We start from the raw sequence: 7,484 nt of genomic DNA, 5'->3' as shown, positions 1-7,484 counted from the left end.
TTCTGTCACACCGCAACCGTTCATGCTTACAGAGTCCCTTCGCTCCTCTCACATTCAGTGGCGAGATCTCTGGCACATATATTAATCCCCCGAGTGCATCGGGTGATTCCGTTCATACGACGCATGGCTGTTCTGTCTGTGTTGCTGCTCCCCTCTGCCGTTCCTCTCTTGTTGAGATGAACAAGCGGGGAACCGTAGAACTGGATGCATACGACAAGCAAACAGTCTGCCCCTGTTCTCTGTCATAGCACAGCCACTTGTGCTCCACGCTCGCGGAGTCCCTCGCTCCTTTCCCCACAGTGGTGAGGTCTCTTAACGGCACGCGGTTAGTTAGCACGCGGTAGTACGGCTCGCTGCCTCTTAATGCAGCTGTCTAGTGTTCAACGATTACAGAGCTTCATGCCCCTCCCCTCCTGGAGCGGCGCGATCTCATTCGTCTGCTCGATAGGGCGGATTCGCCGCTATTGGAGCACCAAGAACACTCATTATAAGAGAGCTTCATGCCCCTCCCCTCCTGGAGCGGCACGATCTCATTCGTCTGCTCGATAAGGCGGACACGCCTCTATTGGAGCGCTAAAACACTTATTATAGAGCTTTACTGGCCTGAGCCTGTCTCACTTCGGATAGGTCACTGTTCGTCTGCCCGGTCATTTCTCTCTTGTTTAGACAGAATCAGAGGCAGAACGAATTTGTTTATAATATACTGAGGCCCGAATACCTCCCTTAATTCAGTCCCGTCCTATATCAGTGCGCTGAATATTGGTACATTCTTATATACCCGGTTTTTCTGCCCTTTTAATAAACGGCAAAACCGCGGGCCTCACGGCAGACTTCCTCTCTGCGATGGGTTCAGTCTGACATTAAACCACCTAGACATACTGCTCTGCTCCGTGAGCCGTTCGGTCACCGTCACTACTGAGGCATGTGCACCTGAACGGCTGAGCTCTGGTCTCCGCAGCACAGCTGCATCAACAGAGAATGAAACTGTCTGGGAGAGGGTTAAGTCGCGCCTCGGCTGGACTGCCCTGAAATGTTTTCTGTGTGGTGTTTATCAAAACATACTGTGTAATACTGTCGGTTATGCGACCTCACTATAGTGGCGAACGGTATTTAATTCATCTAAAAAGAGTAATTTCCGTGCTTACTATGCTGTGTATTGACACCCACGGTTGTACGGTGTCTCTAAACACTTTATCGCCTTACTGACAAGCAATCAGTAATACGCACACACGGCCCGCTGTCCATAATTCTATCGATGCTTGCCGAAAAAACCCCGGTTTGGCCATATACTGTGTATTGACACCCCACGACTGTACGGTGTCTCTAACACCTTTCTGCCAAATTCGCTCGCAGCCCGCCTCAGTTTCTCCGCTACGATGCTGATGGTGCAAACGAGCACGGTCTTACGGCTGTTATTCTCTCTTCCTAGAGAGACGACAGCCTCAGACTTTTGCATGGCTCCAAGCGTTTGAATCGCGCCCTCTCCGGACGGCCACTCAAAGGCTTACAGCCAAGCGGTTTATGACGTTTTTCGGCCATATAGCTGATTTATATTAGCGGATCCGAAGACGCTCACACCTCCGCTCCAATACTCTGAGATATTAAGGGTAATATCAACCTCAAGTGAGCTTGCTACCCGCCACAATAAGTTTCAAAGCTCAAAGCGCGCGCACAGTCAGACACGCGCGGCATCTCGTTTAGGACGGGCACACGTACCCCTCTAACGAGCCTCAGAAAGCTGAATATCGTGGCATTCTGTTCATAAGTCCACTTCAGTTTGACTAAGCAAAGGTCCCGCCCCGAGCTGACGGCCGGGACGCTTATGCTTAAGTTACACACTGCATGAAGTGCTGTCATTACGAGCTAGCCCAGCATCTGCTGTGGGTTGAACACGCTTTACGACGGCAATCAGCCTTCGGCGCGTGGAACGCCGTTTGTCTCATATCAATCACCTTGTACTGCGAATACCGTACATTAAGGGGATGATTTAGCACTGCAGCACTCTCGACCATGTAATTGTGTTAATGCGGTCGGGCAAACTACGGTGGTTTCATTATTTACCAAACCAGACTGAGATCTCGCCCCCTGAACAAGCTGACGAGTCATCTCCTTTATAAACTCATTGCATCGCTTTATAAGCTATGTTCAATCATAGTGATACGCATCTCATGCTTAAACTACCAAGATTCAAAATATTAACCTGCCTTATGACACATTGACGCAAGCTGCTAGGACCCCTTTCACGAGGCGTCCTTATGCAAAGTCTAAATCAATCTGTCTAGTGACATTGAAAGTCTAAACCCCCCGCGAATCGTGGGTGGAACACTTTTCTCCTCACTACAGAGGCACGGCGGCTCTCTCCCCTACCTATATCTATGTGGCCGTGATAACAGCGAACCACGCTTTTACGACCGACCATTCATTTAATTCACAAGCCTGTCATTTCTCAGATGCGGACGGCGGCGGTAACAGCGAACCATGCTTTTACGGCTGGCCATTCACTTTATTCATAAGCCTGTCATTTCTCAGATGCGGACGGTGCCCGAGGCACAGCGCTCTGGAACTGTCCAAGGTCCTGTATGACAGATACGTCTGACGTACATCAGACGATCAGCTGTTCATCTGCGTCACAGATCACTCACTAGAGCACCTGTTCGTTACGTTCATCAATCATATCTGTACACATTCACGGCGCGTTCTGTGCACTGATTTATCTATACGCATTCACGGTGCACTGAAGAGTTCACCTGTGTGCGCACAATTTATGATCAGAACACATGACGGCGCGCTCGAGAATCTTGCGATGTATTCAAGTGTTCACCTGTGCCCGTGCAATTTATAGTCAATACACATTTACGGCGCGCTTGGAAAGCTCACCGATCTGTGCACTATAATACTACCTATATGCATCCCGATGCGCTCGAGGGCGCACCTGGGTTCACACTATTGTGGTATCTGTATAATCCCACGCTACGAACCGTTCTGCCGCATATTATAGTCAGATCGGCCGTTCGTGAGCTTCGCAGATCACTCACTACACGTATGTCTGTTGCTAACAGTGGTTATTTAGATGGATCGTTGAAACCATCGCACTGGCTCACGCCCCTCTATGAGCTATGTCCTATATAGAGCCCACTCTGTGCGAGTTTGGCTTCTTCATGAACTTGGTCTACAGGGGTATCTATATTTGATATCTGCTACGCGGCCGGCTGGTCTTCGCCGTCTACGTTGTCAGATTGTACAGCTTAGACGTCCCTGCCCTACGAGCGCAGGTTCTCTCGGCTCAATCATGCACGCTCATGCGTTTTATGTGTACACCACGGTGCGCTCAGCGAGCTCACCAACGTGACTCTGAATTTACTTATCTCGCACAGCCGCGGCGTGCTCGGTACCTCGCCGTCTTGTGCTATGTTATGTGCCCCCGGTGCGTTTAAAACCCCACCGTGTGCGCGTCAACAATTTATATGGTGCTTACACATTTGCTTTAAAGCGGTGAATATGCCGGGTATAGGGCCACACGCAGTGTCTCTCCGGTAAGGCACTTCAGTACGTTGTGTATGCACGGCGTGATGGGATTACGTTCCCCCATAGCGTCAGCTAAACTGACGCAATGCGAAGTGAACCGTATTGAAAGGGAACGCTTAGGTTACTCACGTAACCCCGGTTCCCTGAAAAAACGGGAACGAAGCATTGCGTCTCTTGCCGTGCTACAAACGTCTACGCAGCGAGTGTTATTCGGCTGCGCGCTTCAGTCGAATAACAATGAGCTCCTGACGATTGAACCGCGCTTATATAAGGACGTGTGCATCCCGCGCGCGGTTTCAAACGTCATTGGTCTGTACTTTGTACAGACGTTAACCAATAGGCTTCAGTCACGGAGTAAACAGGAGTTTCCCCCATAGCGTCAGCTAAACTGACGCAATGCTTCGTTCCCGTTATTTCAGGGAACCGGGGTTACGTGAGTAACCTAAGCGTTTTTTTTCGCGCTTGGAGTGTTATTAGGAGCAGTAGAGACCCACATGGAGGTACAAAAAGATGCAAAAAGTGAAATTTGCATAATATGTCCCCTTTAATGAAATGAGAGATATACATGTAAATTTAGTGTCATTGTTGTAAAAAAAGTGCATTTGAAAATGTTAAAATATAGTTTCAATGATACATTTTATATTTTTGTTTCCATTAGTACAGTAACCTTTGTTGTAAGGAGTTATATACTGTATGATAAATATGGGTAACACTTTATTTTACGACCCGTAAAGTACCGCGTAATTAAACCGAATTTACAGCGTACCTATTTGTAACAACAGAGTACCTCTACAGTACGTACTTGTATAAGGGAACAATATTTTAAGTTTGGGGTAATAAGGGGGTAAGAATATATGGAAAATTATTCTCTAAGTATTTCATAACTACAGGGTACCTATTGTAATTTTACGTGGTATGTATGACTTACGTCTATGGGTAATATGTTTTTTTTTCCTTCATATTTGCTACTTACCTGATGAAGTGTTTTGTATAGCCTACAGTTGATGTCTACAAGCCACGTCGGCAAATAAAATATAACACACAATAAAAATAATAGCAACTTGTACATCTTTGATCTGTATATGTATACATGAGTTACCAGGTAACTCTTATATTTGCGGGCTGTAAATTAAAGTGGGGCTTTGTTCACCTCATGTTATAAATGTTATAGAGGGTAAATACCATAAACATACAGAATATTGTTATTTTTATTTTAAAGAGCACCAATTATGCTAATAAATTAGCACGTTAGCACGTTATTGTAATATCCCATAGTACATACATGTTATTAAAACTTGAACTAATGCACTGTGAGTCTTATAAATTGCTTACATACCTCACCGATTTCTGCATGTCTGGAAAACACTCGGATTTAGTTCCTGTCTCCGCCTCCCAAAATGTCTAGTGTATTCGGATTGGTCAGATGACTACTCAACTGTTATTGGTCAACTGGGTTCGGCGTGTGTTTGAAAGGTTACGCCCCTGACTACGCGTGGGTTTTCCGGTTCTGAGAGTCACAGGCAACGTAAACAAGCGCTATATTTCTCTATAAACGATGGTGTCTGTACTGCCTTACCACTTCAAGCTCGATCCAGAGAGTTCAGATGGCCGTTACAATATAAACGATCTCCGTCAATGAACGCGATTGGATTTAACTTTTTTAGGTGTCCTTAGGTCTGCTATAATGCTAAACGAAGAAGAAAATGTGTTGCAAAGACATCCAAAAGGTAATTATAACGTACTACATTACTGTGCAAACTATATGGAAACACCAAATGTAGCACATAGAAAGTATTTGTTGAAATGATTATAAAACTATTTCATTTGTTAACATTATTTTACTATAGTAAACTTTATTATAAAAGACTTATTTATATGCAAACTATATGGAAACACCAAATGTAGCACAAAGAAAGTATTAATTGAAATGAATGTTCTACATTATTTCACTATGGTAAACTTTATTATGAAAGACTGCTTACTTATAAGTGCTATGTTTTTACTTATTATGGTTTTAAGGAGAATGCAACAGGTTCCAGGGCCTCTTACCTGCGTGATTCATCATCCAGGTTTTGCACAAATTGTCTAAATCCCTACACACAGAACATTTATTGTACCGACTATAAGCCTTTGAGGTGCAGGACTAGAGTAAGTTTTATTACATTTTTAAACCAATAACACTAAAGTATCATTATAGTAACAAAGTACCCAAAAGAACAAAAGATGTAACTTTAAAGAAAATATAATAGTCAGTCAAAAGTTTTTTTTATTTATTACAAATATATATTTAAATGTTAAACAATATACAAATAAACATACTTTAGTAACCATATTGTGCTCTTGTTTCAAAAATTGTTCAATTCATTTCTTACAGCTATCTATTCAGATAAATGGCATATCAAAGCTTTGTCAGCTGGTGCTATTTAAGACGACACTATAAGGTTATCATCCTGTCGTGTGTTGTTCTCCAGATATGCTTGGAGCTTCCTGATCAGATCGGTCACAATTTTGGCTTTCGACGACCCCTGCACTGAAGATGGCATGCAATCATGTCCTCCTTTGAAGGTCTCTCAAACTGTGATGCCAGGTCCATTGGAATCTGGGTTTCCTTCAGCTTATCTTCAAATACCTCATCAAACACAAGCCTGATCACATCATCCACAAAGCTGTAGAAATATTGCGGTCAATAAATCTTTTGTTTTGATCATTTATTTCCCTGCTTCATACATTAAGTTTTTAATTATGAATGTATTTGAAATAAAACATTACTGCTTACGGTATGTCACTTGTGTGTTTTGGGAACATAGCCTTGTACTTTCCCTCTCCTGCTTTTGTTACGGCTTGGTGACATTGTAATGGATGGCTGCAAGGTACAACCTGTAAAAATATAAACAAGCAATTAATTTATTGTAAAAGTAAATACTACTTTATTTAACACAGTTACTGAAATACTTAAATACGTGCACAGCATTCCAATAAATGAGAAAATCAAATCTCAGGCTACGGACAGCAAAGGCATCCACTGATGATGGTGATGGAAACATTGTGAAACGATGCTACTGCCTGGGTTCCTATTATTATGCAGAGAAAAAAAACTTTGTCATCATCAGTTATACATCTAAGACTGGTAGTGGTTTCACTAGCTAAATACATCATATGTGTTACACACCTTTGCTCCTCATATGCCACTCTGACTCCTTGTACTGTGTGTAATGATGTTGCATGTTTGCATACAGTGTAGAAGGATGTGTCCAGCTGCGAATCTAGGATATAGACAAATAAAACAAACATGTATTCAGTCAAAAAGACATATTATAACAATAGAGTACAACAACTATAAATCGTTAGACTATTCATTAAAACGTAAATGTATTACATATTACATGGCCCAACATTAGCAACACACATTACGTGTTTACTTCGTTTCAAAATCTCCCTTACGTAAATTAACCATGGCTTTATTGTAGTAAAAGCGTAGTAACCATGGTTTTTTGGGGTATTGATTACTATCAGGAAAACCATGGTTTTACTACACTTACCATGGTTTAACTATGGTTTATGAAAACCATGGTTGTCAAAATCATGGTAATTTTGTAGTTACTATGGTTTTACTACAGTAACCATGGTTTTTTGGTTTTAACTGTAGTAAAAACATGGTTAATTTTCGTAAGGGCTAAGAAAGCTTCAAGTAAATACAACAGTAAAATACATATAACTTTAAACAAATCATCTGTACTTAGAGTTTCTTGAGTTTGATCATGAGAACAAATTTTACCGGTAACAGTTTAGCTGGTATTTGTATTTGTATTTATCTTAGCAACTTAGCAAGTTTGTAAAATGTCTAAACCAACATCGATAAAAAAAACGAAAGTCTGCATAATTCAACATACACGTGTGTAAATATGGTACGTTGTTTATGAAATACAGTATTACAACACAAAACAATTACCTTGCAAGCT

This window comes from Paramisgurnus dabryanus, chromosome 1, assembly GCF_030506205.2.
Source record: "Paramisgurnus dabryanus chromosome 1, PD_genome_1.1, whole genome shotgun sequence".
In the NCBI taxonomy this organism is placed as follows: Eukaryota; Metazoa; Chordata; class Actinopteri; order Cypriniformes; family Cobitidae; genus Paramisgurnus; species Paramisgurnus dabryanus.
Note: the sequence above shows the minus strand (reverse complement) of the source record.